Here is a 17,724-nt window from a genome sequence, read left to right as displayed (position 1 = left end):
GTGTTCCCTTTATTAATTGCACAGTAGTGTTTATAAATTCTGTTTTTCAGTGGTCTATCAGTTTTCCCTATATAAAAAGCCTGGCATTTCGAGCACAAACTAAGATAGACCACCACCCTAGTTTTACAACTAAACTTCCCATTGATGTAAAACTTTTTTCCTTTTACTGTAAACGAGTTACTCACTTTTATATACTTGCACCAATGACAATTTTCACATTTGAACATCCCTTTATGTGGGCGGTGCACATTGGAATTATTATTTTCCAAAAGTGCTTTCAAATTACATCCCTTACAAAAAAACCCTTGAGGATGCTCATTAATGTGTTTACTGATTGACTGATCTTCTGATAAATAACACCAATTTTTGAAAATAATAGTTTTTAAAGATGGAGCATCCAAAGAAAACGTGGTAATAAAACTACATGCAAATAAACCCTCTTTCTCAAAGCTCTTTACATTATTAAAATCATGTAAAAGCGGGCAATCAAAAGAGGTGGTCAAATCATCTGACAAGTCCACTCTAGATTCAATAGTTGTTTCATTCTCTTTTAACTGTAAAATTGGTTTAAATAAACCACTTGCCCTTTTATTCCTCACCTCTTCAATGAGTTCACCCACCAATCTAGGTGGGTACCCACGTTTCATGAACATGTCTTTTAATAGCATGCATTCTTGAAAAAGTTATCCTCCAAAGTCACCATCCTGGCAGCCCTAACGAGTTGTGCTTTCACCACACCCCTTTTCTGGTGGTAAGGATGGCAACTGCAGAAGTGCAGAAATGCATTAGAATATGTGGATTTCCTAAAAATCTTCGAAGTAAAACTATTTTTCTTAGTATTCTTTGTTAGTTCCACATCCAAGAATGAAATCCGTTCTGTTTTGAATTCCCATGTAAATTTAAAAAAATTGGTGTATTTAGTAATTTGTTCAACAAAGGTAGTGGCAGAGGCGATATCTCCTCTCCATAAAATGAATATATCATCCAAGTAACGGGTGTACCATGCAGTCCTCTCCTGAAAGGTGGTGTCAACGAACAAGTAATGCTTTTCCCAAAAAGCCATAACAGCATTAGCAAAAGTTGCTCCACAGGGGGACCCCATGGCTACACCCGTTTTCTGGAGGTAAAATTGTTTGTTGAACAAAAAGTAATTATTATTGAGGACTAGTTCCAATAAGTATATAATTAAATCAATACTTTGTCCTTCTACCTGTTTTTCTAAAAGGAAGTCTCTCACCCATTCACACCACAAGGGTGTTTTTTTTTGCAAATTTTTGTGTATTTTTGGTAACCCAAAGCTTTCACATATTTCTTCAAAAAGGGCAATAGTGGGGTGCAACACAGGGTTAAAGATGCTGGCGACTCTAATCTCTCCAAGTGACTCTAATTTTATTGTTTCTAAAGAAATTGAACAAAATAATTTATGTATTTTTTGCAATAGTTCTAATGATTTCAAAATTTATAACTATTCCTATTTTGTTCCTGATTCTGCACTTATAGAGATCTTAGCTAGAGGGCTTTCTTTTGTTCCCACTTTTAGGAGTAATTTGGAAAGAACATTGATTGACTTGAAAACTTTTACAAGGAAAGTGAATTTAAATGTTCTTTTAGGTAGTAATTCGAGTCTCACGAAATAATTTAGAGTCGCCAGCATCTTTAACCCTGTGTTGCACCCCACTATTGCCCTTTTTGTGAAAACGACTTTAGGTCACTCATGGGTACATACTGTTCTAGTAACATTTTTAACAACTTTACCCAAACTGAGAAAGATGCATTACAGGGGTTGAAATTTGCAAACATCCGTATCATGAAACCAGATAAAGGGGGTGGGTTGGTCTTCATGAACAGGGAAGATTATGTATTGAACATGGAGTCATTACTTGACAGTGAAGCTTACATGCAAGTGCCTCTTAATGAGATGAATGGAGTTTATCGTAGGATCACTGGGTTCATCAAAGATTTGTTCATTGAAGGCCGTATTGACTTGGACCTTATAAATTATTTAGAAATCATTTATCCAATTACCCCGACCCTTTTTGGGTTACCAAAAATACAAAAAAATTTGCAAAAACCACCCTTTCGTCCCATCATTGATGGGAGACAATCTATCACATATGGGCGTGCCAAATTTGTTGATTGTAAACTTAAGGAGGCCTTGAAAAATGAGGTGCAGATTTGCAAAGACTCATGGGATTTTTTGCAAACGATTAATAACTTCCCTTTTGACAAGGCCCTTAATTTTTTTACAATTGATGTTTGCGACCTTTATACATCTATTCCACAAGAACTTGGATGTGAATGGGTGAGAGGCTTCCTTTTAGAAAAACAGGTAGAAGGACAAAGTATTGATTTAATTATATACTTATTGGAACTAGTCCTCAATAATAATTACTTTTTGTTCAACAAACAATTTTACCTCCAGAAAACGGGTGTAGCCATGGGGTCCCCCTGTGGAGCAACTTTTGCTAATGCTGTTATGGATTTTTGGGAAAAGCATTACTTGTTCGTTGACACCACCTTTCAGGAGAGGACCGCATGGTACACCCATTACTTGGATGATATATTCACTTTATGGAGAGGAGATATCGCCTCTGCCACTACCTTTGTTGAACAAATTACTAAATACACCAATTTTTTGAAATTTACATGGGAATTCAAAACAGAACGGATTTCATTCTTGGATATGGAACTAACGAAGAATACTAAGAAAAATAGTTTTACTTCCAAGATTTTTAGGAAATCCACATATTCTAATGCATTTCTGCACTTCTGCAGTTGCCATCCTTACCACCAGAAAAGGGGTGTGGTGAAAGCACAACTCGTTAGGGCTGCCAGGATGGTGACTTTGGAGGATAACTTTTTCAAGAATGCATGCTATTAAAAGACATGTTCATGAAACGTGGGTACCCACCTAGATTGGTGGGTGAACTCATTGAAGAGGTGAGGAATAAAAGGGCAAGTGGTTTATTTAAACCAATTTTACAGTTAAAAGAGAATGAAACAACTATTGAATCTAGAGTGGACTTGTCAGATGATTTGACCACCTCTTTTGATTGCCCACTTTTACATGATTTTAATAATGTAAAGAGCTTTGAGAAAGAGGGTTCATTTGCATCTAGTTTTATTACCACGTTTTCTTTGGATGCTCCATCTTTAAAAACTATTATTTTCAAAAATTGGTGTTACTTAACAGAAGATCAGTCAATCAGTAAACACATTAATGACCATCCTCAAGTGGTTTTTCGTAAGGCATGTAATTTGAAAGCACTTTTGTAAAATAATAATTCCAATGTGCACCGCCCACATAAAGGGATGTTCAAATGTGAAAATTGCCATTGGTGCAAGTATATAAAAGTGAGTAACTCATTTACAGTAAAAGGAAAAAAAGTTTTACATCAATGGGAAGTTTAATTGTAACACTAGGGGGGGTGGTCTATCTTAGTTTGTGCTCTAAATGCTAGGCTTTTTATATAGGGAAAACTAATAGACCACTGAAAAACAGAATTTATGAACACTACTATGCAATTAATAAAGGGAACACTACCAATGCCCTAGCTAGGCACATTTTATCATTCCCTGGGCATGAACTTTTATTCATGGCTATTGAAAAAGTATCTGAGAATGAAAGAGGGGGACTGACTAGCCTAAAACATTAAGAAAAAGAAGCTTTATGGCAGTTGAAATTAAATGCTTTAGTCCCACCAGGTTTAAATGATGTAATCTCTATTGGCAGCATTCTAAAACTTAAAGCTTTATTAAGATAATAAACATACTGAATTTCACGAGAAAGTAATTTAATATAGTAACTATGAATAGATTTACATAGTTTACACTTTACATTTTATGTTCTTTTACTTTAAATTGAGGTAAGGCTGTTCCAGGAAATGATGTTTCAGGAAATGATGTCATGTTTTTTTAAAGTATTTAAGGGTTGACTTTTTGTTTGTGAATTGTCTGAAGAAGTTTACATATTTTTAGTAAACGAAAGCGCTAACATACAGTTTTTGTTACCTAGCGTGGTGCTTTTTCCATGTTTTATTTTTTACTGCTACTTTCTGTAAGAATTTGGATATTATATGAATAAGTGAAAGGCATAAAGGAGTGCAGTAGGCCACTGTCCAACTACAGTGTCTATTGGGGACTGTCCCTCCAGAGGGATCAGGGTAAAGTAGTTTCTGCACTTGGTATTAGCTTTGGGCACAGACAGATCACAACAATGCTACCCCAACAGTAGAACATTTGATGTGCTACTGTTGGATTGAGAGACCACTCATGAAAGGCTTTCCCCAGGATATAATTTGTATTCAGAAAGTGATGAAAAGGAATTATCCATTGCCAAACCCTCAAGGCCTCTTGGCAAAGAAAGAATCTGCTTCCTTGTTGCTTGTTCATATATTACACTGCAGCTGTATTTGTGTCAGTGGAAATCGCTTTTGGAGGAAGAAGGTCCTGGAATTCCAGCAATGCTTGGATGACCAGTCACATGTCTAGGATACTGATGTGAAGGTTGGCTTCTGCTTGATTCCAAGTTCTTTGACCATTCTCACCTTGAAACACCCCCTTCCCACAGAAGAGGCATCCATGGTCATCACCACTCTGAGAAGAGGGAGAACAAATGGTCTCCTTACATAAATCGCTGGAGAGATCATCCTCCAATTCAAATCAGCTCTGCATGACTGAGTGATGATTATGGTGGTTGAAGGATAGTCTGAAATCTGAGACCACTGGACTCTGAGCAATCGCTACAGTATGTTTAACTAAAAATGTGCATAAGGTACCATGGCAACTCAGAAAACTAAAGCTGTAGATGAACAGGAGCTATTTAGAAGACATCAAAATGAAGTTTTGCATCTTTATTTAGTCTGAAGGAAGACTTACAGTGCATTATAGTGACCAAATGGCATCCTACAAATTTTATGGACAGTGTCGATTAAAGATTTAGCTAGAACAAGTAGTCTCTGGCTTCATTGTCAGACTCTCTGTTTACAGCAACAAGAAGCCAATCTTCCAAATATAGGATCATGCAAATCTACCTAAGCCTTTGGTGGGGTGTGCCTACTGCCCTACACCTGGTGGCCACTTGGGAATTGGAGTGAGACGAAACAGCAGGGATCTGAATTGAAAATGATTGGCTCCTTCCCAGAAGCATAGAAATCTTCTGGATATCTTTGCTATCTTAATGCAGATTGTAGGCATCCTGGAGATTTACTGAGCATATTCAATTGTTTACTTTCATGAAGGACAAAATTGCTCGCTCCATGAGCATTCTTTGGGGGAGGGGGGGGGTCTTTCTGGTATGAAGGTTTAGGCCTCTGCAGTCTAGTGTTGGTCAAGGTCCTTATTTTCGTTTAGAACTAAAAAAAATCTTGTATAGATTACAGATCATTTCCAGTCTTGGATGGTACTTTTTTCATAGAATTATTTCTGTTCTGACTGCTTTCTTTTGCTGGGGTGAAATGTTTTGAAGCAGAGGATGAGAAAAGCATATAATATAAAATCTGTTTATTATCCCTGCCATCCAATAATCCTGTGTGATGGCCATCCATGTGGGCAGGTGAAGAGTCAAATGGCCCCCTGAATGCCTTCAGGAGACAGTTGTGGAGGCCTTCGGGGACATTGGTAGTCTTTGTCTGAAAAGGAACCCAAGTGTTTCTGATTTCTGAGGGCCTCCACAAATTCTAGGTCAGTATCCACTGAACCATTGAAGGAATTGCTTCTGCCATGGCCACCCTTGTTTGAGGTGGAGTTAAAGGGTTGAAGCTGGGGTTTGCTGAACCACAATGATTCCTGTTTTATGATCTTTAAGGGTCTCAGTTTTGGCACCTATGACAGCTAGAGTCTAACCTTCCTACGCAAACCTAATAATCTTTCTTTCAGAGCAGGACCAATTAAGGAAGTAGCATCATATGGGATGTTGAGAAAGGATGCTGTCTGTAAAGCAAAGGTGGAGCCAGGCAGGGCAACCCATAGTAATGTCTTTGTCCATTGCTCTGCCTACTCCAACTTCTGCATTATACAAGAGCCACGCAAAGAGGTTGGTAATGTCTAATACAGTCATCAATGTGGTTTATCACTGTTTTCTAGACACTAGCAGGGGTGGCCTTCACTAATACTCTAAAGCTTATTCTGCTAAATCCCTTTAGAATCAATTTGTATGCGGCATAGTTCAAAGTCCACAGGACAAAAGTATCTAACGCATATGTACACCTCCCCATTTTTCCATCATGCTGGACTCCTTTGTAAGGTGGACGGACAGCAGCTGCATCATCAGTAAGATCTTGCTTGGTGGCTGCTGCTACAATTACCAAGTCCACTAAAAGTTCCTTGGACCAGTACTGCCTGTCCCTATAGAGATGAATCTTATCTGGCTTCCTAGGTATGGCCTCTGAATAATCAGATTACTGCTATGCCTTCTTGTTGGAAAAAAAATCTATCAGACGATTGACAAGAGTGACCACCCAAAAGGTAAAATGTGCAGAATGATAAGCCTTAAAATGTATCTCATCATCTTGAGAGGGTCAGTTGGCCAGGATCCCCTCTGCCTCATGAATTCCAGTATTCTGACAAAGGGGGATCTTCTGGAGGGGAATAGGGAAACCCTCTTACTGATTTAAGTCATTGTCAGAGATCAGTGATTCTACAGGGGGAATCAGTGTGCCTTTTCTTGTATGTCCCTTTTCTAGGAGCATCGTGGGAAGTATCTGATTCCCCCCAGAAGACTCAGAATGAATCTGTACTAGTTTTTTGAGGCTATCAACTCTGCACTGACCATGGGATATGTTTTGATCAAGCTGAGACTATGAATTCTGGGTGTCTAGGGTTGCAGCTAATATCAATGGAGTCTGTACTGGTGCATTTGTGGAACAGGCAATTATCTTGTGCATCACATAGAAAGCTGACCAAGGGGCTGCTGGCACTGATAGTCCTTGACCCAGCAGAGTAATCATCTCTACTAAAGTGGATGGAAATGGTGTGGAGGAGGGAACCCTGATATTGATGAACCAGAGGCCTTTGAAGAGGAGATCACTGATGACACATTGAAGACAAAGGACTTTGTCATCCAAAGTGGTACCAAATGAGAGTTAGTCAATGTTGAAGGACTTGGTAATGAATGAGTTAGATGTGTGAGAACAAGCACCAAGGTAAGAGTACTGGTGCTGCACAGGCTCCAGGTGATGCCTCAGCTCCAAAACCACCCGTGCTGAAACATGGACCAGGGAATAAGCAAGTATGGGCGAAGAGGAACCCAAATCATTCACCATTGATACAGAAGGGGATGGGATGATACCCCATCTCAATTTGTGTCTTTAAAACTGCCATACATGTGCCCTCACCATATGTTCCAAATCTGCATCAGAGGTACTCCTGAAAGACATATCAGACTGGAAGGAAGAGACTGATGGCAATGTAGAGATAAAGTGAGGTGGCTCTTTCTCCTGCCAGTGCCTACAAAGGGAAGGCTTTGGAGACTTATCACGAATGATTATCAGCTACAACTGGATTGAAAGCAATGAGAAGGCTCTCACTGGTACAGAAAATTGAGAAGGCTCTGATCTCCACACTTTCAATGCTGAGGACAGGCCAGCACCATCCATTTTTCTTTTCCCTTATTCCACATATTTGTCCTTATCTTTTCTATGATTCTGATAAAGTTATCTTTTCAAAATCAGTTTATTTTTGTGGTCAGCAAATGAGTGTGGAATGAAGGACTTGCAAATTGGGCAGTCTGCAGGAAGATGTATAGGCCTCAGGCACACCAAGCAGAGGTTGTGGGTGTCCTGCGACAGAATTTTGTGGCCACACTTGGCACTCTCTCTCACGCTGTTCTCAGGCTTGTCAGATGTATCCCTTGTAACTACTAAGTACATAGTAAAAACCATCCTTGTCACCAGTATTAGTCAAAACACACTTAGAAAGTAACTAGACCAATAGCAAAGCTAAGCATCAAAAGTAGCAATAAGGTCCATCTATCTATATATGTGTGCGTTTAAGTGTGCGCATGTGCACGTGTGTGTGTGTGTGTAGATATATCCTCACACATGTATGTGTGTATGTGTATATCCTCACACGTGTGTGTGTGTGTCTGTGTGCGCGCACACGTGCAGGCGCGCGTGTGTATACCCTCCTACACACTTTTTTTTTTTTTTGTTATAAGAAAAGCAGTCAGTGGGCCTCCTGACCAAGTGACATGCAGCAATAGAAATGTACAACTGTTAGAAGTTAGAAATAGTTAGTAAAAGGGATAGCCATACTATCTAACTAGAAAAATATTTAAAGGAGCTCTAAACAGCAATAACCTGTAAGGGGGAAAACTGTAGAATGAGAAACAATTGTGAAAAATGTGGAGCATTAAGCTTTGGCTTAAAGATCCATCCAGACACTGTAGCATACAGAACCTCTTACCACATGAAATCTGGACAAAGCCATAAATAATGGGTTGACAAAAGCACAGACATAGGGATGCATTTTAATAGTTGTTCTTATAGTCTTAAAAAGTGGACAGAATAGAAGGTTTTGTGTTACGATTCATTTTCTGAAGGATATGAAGTCAAACTCAAATGTGTGTCATTATTAAGTGACTTCAGTCTCCACTGATTTGCCTGAAAAACATAAAAATACGGTGCAAAAATCTGGACATTTTATAAACTTTTGCATAACTGAGACGTATGTATATATATATATATATGCAGAAAATGAGATCTCGGGAGATATTGTGCACAGGGGAATTATGGGAGGTTGAAATTCTTAACAGCTCAAGGCTTGGAGCACTAGCAGGGCCAGATCTGACAAGAGAGTCAATACCCATTAGTTGGATTGGATGGTCTAGCTGAATAAAATTAACTGATTATTTTTCTTGGATGCTTTTGTTCTGAAGAATGTAACCCCCTTTGTCGGAATACTGAGGAAAGAAAGTACGCAAATACATACATGTATACACTGGTTCAGACTGTACCCAGAGGCAATCTTGGGAATAAAAGAAGGATTAATTTGGAAGAAAACTCTGCCTTTATGGAAAGGTAAGTATGGAGAGATGGAGCTTAAGGCCTGTAATTCTGAAATTCTTCTTGCAGTCTGGACCAGTACTAAGAATAAAGTTTTCCAACACAGGAATTTTAGCTGTGCTTAATATGTTGGTCAAAGTGGGCTTTTGTCAATGTTTTTAACACAAAAGGTCCAAAAGTGGAACCTGGTCCTTTACTGAGGGTACAGAAGAAAGGATTATTTCAAAAAGGCCTTGTGTAAACTTGTGAGAGGCAATAAAATGACTGCTAAAGCCACTAAGGAAGTTGGAAACTGATGTTAGTTCTAGTATGACTGTAGAATAAGTTGAACCATCACCAAACAGACAGGAATTGAAGGATCACAGGAATCAAAGCTGAAAATGGATCAATGCCTTGATTCACTATCCATACAGAGAAGTGTTTCCATTTGCTTTTGTACGCTGTGCAAATGGAGTATTTTTCAGATGTAGGTAGAATGTGAACTACACTCTTAGATAACAAAGGGTCCTTGGCCATCAATGGAATTGAAGAAATCATGCAGTTAATCTCAGGTTCGGTAAGTCCAGGTATGGGCTACTCAGACATGCTTGAGAGGAGATCTGGATGGGGATCTGGAAGTCAATGACACTTAACTAAATGAGATTTCAGTAAAGGGAACCACATTTGCTGTTTCCAATATGGAATAATGCAAAGGTCTTCCAATGATGATCCCTAATACCTTGCCCTAGTTTAAAGCCTTTCAGGTTAAGGATATTTTTTTTTAAGTTTTGTGTGACCCTGACTGATTTAAGTTATCCCCGCTATGTTACAGGGTGTTAGTGAGGCTGACCAACTAGAGGGTATATAGTCCAACAATAAAGATGAAAAACCTCAATCAGGCAAATCAAAAATAATTTGAAAATCCAAGATACAGAAAAACAGTTGAGAAATAATTATAAAAATCTGTCAAAAGAAAATAACACTGAAAGAAGTCCTCCAAGGTCCTCAGTTTTGGTTGTAATCCTTTTTTATTTTGGGTTGTACTTACAGGATAGAATAGCACAGATAACTTGGATCAGGGATCATCCCTGGATGACTATGGCTATTTGTCTTGGATCACCCTGTGCAGTGGTCCAAGCTGGATCAATCGGTACACTGACCACAACCTGTGGTTCTAGCAGTTTCCAGTATGGAACAATGAGGATCATGGTGGCTTTGCATGCTGCTGCTTTCTGTAAGAATCTGGACATTACAGGAAAACAGAGAAGTCTGGTAGGCCACTCTTCAACAGCAGTGTCTGTTGGAGGACTGTTCCCCTACAGGAATCAGGGCAACGTAATTACTTCACTTGTTGTTGGCCAGGAATGCAAAAAGACTGCTGAAAAACTGGCCCCAGTAACTGAATATATGTTGGGCTACTATTAGACTCAGAGACCACTTGTTAGGCATCAGGATATACTTGTCCACTCTCTCCTCAGAATGTGTGTAGTGATCAGAAAGTGATCACTCATAGCAAAACACCCATGGCCACTCGGCAAAGGGGTTAGCATTTAGTTCCTCCTTGCATGTTTAAATACAACACTACAGATACGTTGTTTGTTTGAATGGAAATGACTCTCAGAGGAAGAAGGTTCTGCAATTCCTAGAATGCCAGTAGGACCATCCCCATTTCTAGTATACTGATGTGAAGACTGGCCTCTGTTTGATTCCATATTCCTTGGATCATTCTCTTTTTCAAATACTTCAACACCCCAGAAATGAGAGGTCATGGTGATCTTTCCCACAGGTGGAGAAAGAACAAATGGTCTCCCTGTAGAAAGTGTGAGAGATATTATGCACCACTTAAGATGAGTCTTGCAATGCTGAGTTACGATTACGGGGACTAAAGGATGAAATACAATCTGGCACCACTGGACTCTAACCACTGCGGAATGTGCAAGTACAAATGCACACAGGTCACCATGACTGTTGTCAAGGACAGCAATCCAAGGACTCAGAACACCAAGGAAGCTGACAGACACAAGTTGTTTATAAGACCTTGGAATTATGCTCTGAGCATCTGAATTCTGTCTGAGGGAAGATTAACAATGCAGATCATAGTTTCCTGATGGCAGATAAACAGTTTGGCCTACATTGTTTGAAGGTTTGACTTTGTAATTCACATAGATAGCTAGGGACAGGCAGAGCTGTAGCAAATAGTCTCTGGCTTTGATGGGAGCTTCTGGTCATAGCAGTGAGGAGTCATTCATCAAAGTATGAGAATACATGGATGCCCGAGTCTAACATGGGCTGTGTCTACTGCAATGGACTTGGTGAACAGCCAGGGGGATTGTGATGTGGCCAAAGGATGTCTTTACCATCTTGATATGGATATAGGCACCTTAGAGCTCTATTGAGCACATCCAACCATTTGCTTTCAGACAGGGCAAAATCAGTTGCACTTATACCATTATAAAGGGAGTCTTTTTGTTGTGCAAGTTTAGGCCTCCCAGATATGGGTCTGAGATCCTTGTTTTTCTTTGGAACTAAAAAGAATCCTTAATATATTCTGGAAACTCTCTGGGAAGTATTTCTCTTCTGGCTTATTTTCATTGGTGGGCTGCAGTGTCTGGAAGCAGGACATATTGGGGAATGAGGGATGGGAAAAAGACATACCTGTAGCCCCTGAATATTATCTGTCTCACCCAAGTGTCCTGCATGAAGGCCATATACACAGGCTAGTGGAGAGAACTGGCCTTGCCTGCCACCAGGGGGAAGAGTCTGGCAAATCTTCAGGGACATTTGTACTGTTAGTTTGAAAAAGGCCCCTCTGAAATTCCTGATTTTGTGGACCTCTGTGACCTTTGGTTCAGTGCCTATTAAAGGGGCCATATCTGCCATGACCACCCTTTTTGGAGGTGGAATCAAAAGGCTGACACTGGGGTCTCCTAGACCACAAGAATTGGGACCCTTTCTGATTCCTTCTGTAGGATCTCTGAGGGGTTTCAAGTATGAAGCCTATGGCAGAGTCATACCTTCCTGCCTTCACCTGAATAAGCGTTTTATGACAGTAGGTCCAAATAAGGCAGTGCCATCCAATGAGACACTAGTGTCTGCAAAATCACAAAGACAGAGCCAGTCGTGATGTCTGAAGGTAATACCTCCACTGCTCTAGTTTCTTCATCAGCTGCATTCTGTAAGAACCACATGAAGAGCTTGGTAACATTTAGCATAGTCCACACCACGGTCTTTGTTTACTTTACTTTGGAGTGGGTGAAAAGAACAATGGATGCAACATTTCAAACAGCTGCCCCATAAAACAGTATACTCCTTAACTACAACTACATTCAATATCTCTGGGGTTTATGCATCCTGGGGTTAAAGGCAAAAAAGGTAATGTACGCAAAGCTGGAATTTGAATAACCCTCCTTGGTAAGCTGGACTATAATACTTGATTTTGATTTAGGATGGAATACAGATACATTTGTAAGACTACCCATTTTATATGTTTTACAAAATGGTAGCCTTGAGTGCTGCAGTGAGGATGTGGTATTCCTATCCTGACACTTGGCCTTCAAAAGCTAGACTTCCTGCACAACTTTATAAAGCTGCTACCAGAGATGTAGCAGTCTGCTGAATGTCTTTCTAAATATCGCAAAATAATTCCCAATTCCAGAACCAAGCTTTGATTTAAGTAAAAATTTCTCCGTGGTAATGCAACAGCTACAGGAAAGAATTATACTTATTTCAGAAATTCTGATGCAAATAAACAAACACAAATAAATAATCAGGTCACATACTCATGCAAGCCACAATTACCTATTTTTAGAGCCATAATATATCAGACCACTTGAATTTCATAATTTAAAAACATTACGTTCTTAAAAAGTGATGGATTAGGTGTTGGTATTGTAAATGGATCAGTCACACCTTAAAGTTAAAAACAAGCATTTGTTACTGCTGAATGCTGGCATGCAGGACATTAATAGTGTCGTACTATGGTGTAATGCAGTGATGGAGTAGCAAAGAAATATAACCTATCTGATGTGCTGTTTAATGGGGAAGAAACATGCATTGGTTTTCATTGTTTGAGATGTGCAGTTATATGTTATCCAAAAGGGGGACGTTATAGATAGCAAGATGCAAGTGAATTATTTGCTTTATTTAACTACATTGTCATTTTGTTTACTATTTAAAGGGAAAACAACATACAATAATAAAATCTTGGTAGTTTAAATTTGTTATTTTCTGATACATTTGTCTACATCTTCTTACACCTGCCAAGCAACATAAATATTTCACTTTACCTTTTTTTTTTTTTTTGCAAATGTCACTTAATGTACTGCATATTGGAAAACAACATACTGGAAATTTGATTTGCTGCACTGTATAATGAGGGAACTACATACAAAAATAAAGTTCTGATTATCTGACAAGCACAGTCCGTGATATCTAGTGAGATGTTATATCCAACAATAAACAACCGGAAGAGTTAATTTTATTTACTTGCAAACTTATTTGGTGCACTGTTTAACTGGGGAGTAACTTTCTGCAATATTATATGGTTTGCCAGTCTAGACCTTGTTGCTGTACAGTGGTCTGTGCGGTTCGAATAACAGAAAGGTAAGGTTGCTAAAGTACTTTGTGTTCAACTGAATTGCTGTAGCCCTCACAGACTGTGCTGTGCACCTTTGCCGAGCACAGGATAGTCTAGCATGTGAAGATTGTATTAAATCACTCACACATATATCTACCTAGCCTCTCCAAGCTGTATTAAATCTACCACACTAATGTGCTTGTGAAATGTAGGGAATATTGTCCCACGGCATTATGGTGCAGATTCTTTGAGAAACAACACTTCCTGATATGCAGAGGTAATAACCAGATGTAGGTAAGAGGAACTGTTCATTTTACATGACTGTAGATACCATTTGTTGAACATTAGCACATGGATGTTACAATACTAGGGAAAACTTTATACAACTGCAGGTTCTATTAAGTCTGTTGTGAAAATGTGCTAGTGAAAAAAATGGGGGAAGAAATATAAAGCAATATGCTTGTGATTGTTTGAGAACCTTATTCTTGGATAGCTGATAGGGAGATACAATAGCCTAATATGACCCAAAGGAATATCTGACTTTATTTTTCATGTTTGACATATTTTGTGCACTTTGTGTAGCTATTAACTGTATGCAGTTCTAAAAAAAAAGACAGTAATGAAATGAAACATACAGGCACATTTATTTATTTGCATTTGTTGTGCAGGAAAGCCCAACTGGGTTATGCATGCTTTTTCAGCTAAGTACAGAGACAAAAGTTCCATAAATTAGAGACACGAATAAGAGAAATTATAAAATCTAAACAAAACTCAAAATCTATATAACAATTAAGATAAATAGGCAAATTACATACATGTAGGCTTTCTACTTTATTCAAAATGATGTGTAATAACAATACTAACTTTAGACATCGTTTTTAGAGTTCTAGTCTAGAAGGACGAAAGTGATCTTTGTTAACAGTAAGTTATGAAAATACAATATGATTTTTGCAATTGATTTTTTACATGCAAATTGTATATGTATATATTTATATGTATTTTTTGTTTGCCAAATGGATTAAGGTTGATATATTTCCAGCCATGTAGTATACTGTTTTGGATAAAATCACAGACTTAATAATCTGGTTAAATAACAGGTACCAGAAAACAAATGCCAACTCTCCAATGCACAAAACAAACTCTCAGTAGAAAAAACACTTTAATACAAAGAGCAGAGCTTTCGGATACAATCCTTCATCAATACTAAAAATTCAAAAGTACTTGCACAGTATATATAGGTCTAAAAAGTCACATGACCGACAGCCAAAAAAATCACATGACTTAATCCAAACATCATCACATGAAAAATAAAACACAATATTTAAGTCTAGATGATATCAAGAATCTATATATAACAACCTACAAGGTGTATGCACATGTGAATAAAAATAAAAATATAAAAATATGAAAATATAAAAATAATAAAATAAAATACATCTCATAGTCTGGACTTACTAAGCTTAACCAAAATTGGTTTAAGGCTAACCATGCTATTTAGACCGGGGGCTAAATCACTTGCCAGCCTAACTATCCATCCATATTCTTTAATTTCCAGTTTGTTATTTATATCCCCACCTCTGGGAGAGGGTTGTACATGATCTATAACCCTAAACTTAAACACATGTTGCTGGCCACACTCCAGTCTATGTCTATATAAAGCATTCGTGTCCACACATCTCCTGATCTCAGACTTATGTTCTGTGATCCTTTCTTTAAACGTGCGTGTGGTTTTGCCTACATAGAACGAATCACATACCACACAGGAGGCTAAAGAGACCACATGAGTAGTTGCACATGTTGCCGTTAAGTTAAACTTAAATATTTTCCTACTTACTGGATGTTCAAACATACCTATATCCTCATCAACGATATCATCACAGCATGAGCAGTTAAAGCATTTGCGCGTACCTATGCCACCAGAAAGTTGCATCTTGTTATTGGTGAGGAAATCTTTATAACAGAGAACACTTTTAAGGGTTTTCATATTCCTATAGGCAAAATGGGGTGTGCTCCCCAAAATTGCCTTCAGTTCATTAGAGGCCATTAATATTAGCCAATTCTTGGATATAATATATTTAATAGAGGTAGATCTCGTACTGAATGAAGTAACATACCTAATCTCTGTACTATCTTTACTACATGAGCTTGACAAGCCACTGTCCTGTACCTCTGTGATATTAGTCAAGAAGACGGGGGCCAACCTCGTCTTTCTATCCTCTAGCATCTTTAATTTCTTATCAGCCAGGAGGGTACTATCATACCCACTATAGGTAAAATCCGCTATCATCTCACCCAACTGTTCAATAAAGCACTGGTCGTCAGTATTGAACCTACTCAGTCTACATAACTGTGACCCGACTGTGCTTCTAAAGGTATGTGGTGCATGCATGCTACTAGCATGCGTATACCTTCCTGCACAAACATCCTTCCTGTGTAAGCTGGTTTGTAAAAGATCACCCTCAAGAGTCAAATTAATATCTAGAAAAGTGATGACAGTTTCAGAATAACACATTTTAAACTTCAGAAAGGAGATGCTGAATTTAGATAGACTAAAAACCCATCCAAGTCGACCAGCATACCTTCCCATAATAGAAAACAGTCATCCACAAAACGTTGGAAAAACTTTATACTATGTCTATATGGATTTAAGTCACTAAATAAATGTTTCCTTTCCCATTGGTACAGTACTAAGTTGGCGTACGTATTAGCTACGGAGGTACCCATAGCTACCCCCGTCAACTGAAGATACAAGGACTCATTAAAAAGAAAAACATTATTTTTTAAAACCATATCCATAAGTGTGCAAATCTTTTCAATATTGTCAAAATTTGGATTAGGACAAGAAACCAGAAATTCCCTTAGTAAATCTAAACCAGCATCAACTGGGATGACCATAAATAAAGACACAATGTCTAGAGTTACCAAATAATGCCTCTTCATAGCCAAATAAGGCTTACCTACATCATACCAAACCTTTAGTTTTTGCACAAAATCAATAGTGTCACGTAAGATAGAGTTACACTTAATAAGGTATGGTTGGAGCTGTTCATGTAGATAAATTGAAAGGGGCTCGGTTACCCAACCCAGCTCCCGAAACTATGGGCCTCATTGGTGGATCTGTTAGTGATTTATGGATTTTGGGAATCCCATACAGCTGTGGGGTAACCGGACAGGGTACAGTCAAATAATTGAATAAATCCAAATCTATATCACCCTGAAGTTGTAAATCATAGATTACCATATTCACATATGAAATGCATTTTTTTACATCCATGCAGGTGATGCATTTAAATGCAACCTCATCAGTAAGCAAATGAGACATGGCTGCAAAATATTTGTCTCTATCCATGAGTACCACTGCTCCCCCCTTGTCAGCCTGCTTTAGAACAATATTTGTGTTAGACTAATTCCTTATACGCTTTGAATTCCTCAAAAGTCAAGTTAAAGTGCTTCTTACTGTTACTATTAGCATTGTCATGATATAATTTCACAATTTGAACTTCACATACATCATAAAATGCTTTAACAACTGGTACATTAACAGGAATAAAGGTACTGAGGCGTTTACAGCCTCCAGTCATTGTCTGAGTATTGCCAAATAAGAGTTTTAAATTTAACAGTCTAGTAAACTTCTTTAGGTCCGTTAGCGCTGAGACTAAATCATCCCCACATGTAGGTATAAAGTTTAGTCCTTTAGATAAAACGGAATAATGGACTTCTTGCAGAACAAAATCTGATAAGTTCAACGTACCTCTGTAAATTTCCGACTGACTTTTCCTGTGCCTAAAGGGCTGTCCAGCTTTCTTTTATTTGTTTTATTTGGTGCCCCAATACGCGAGTTAGATAAGTCCCTCTGGTTGGTAGCACGCTCCTTAATAATTTCTGGCTGCTCTAACGAGAAGCGTTTATTAGAGAAATTGAGTCTGGTTTGCTGCATTTGTGGCGTTTTCTTATTAAGCGCGCCATGCACAGTATCATGAGGAACAGTTGCTTGTCTGCCTTCTAAGGAGGTTCCATTTCCTCCTACCGACGTAGTAAGCGTAGAACGAGCAGAACCATCTGCTCCAAGTTGAAGAGGGGTGGAAACTTTCAGTTCAGCACTTCCTTGATTTAATTCGATGGCGTTTTGGCCAAAATCATCGAGGGAGTCCAGTCTGGAGCCATCAC

This window comes from Protopterus annectens, chromosome 11.part0 (genome assembly GCF_019279795.1).
Source record: "Protopterus annectens isolate FY-2018-M chromosome 11.part0, PAN1.0, whole genome shotgun sequence".
In the NCBI taxonomy this organism is placed as follows: domain Eukaryota; kingdom Metazoa; phylum Chordata; order Ceratodontiformes; family Protopteridae; genus Protopterus; species Protopterus annectens.
Note: the sequence above shows the minus strand (reverse complement) of the source record.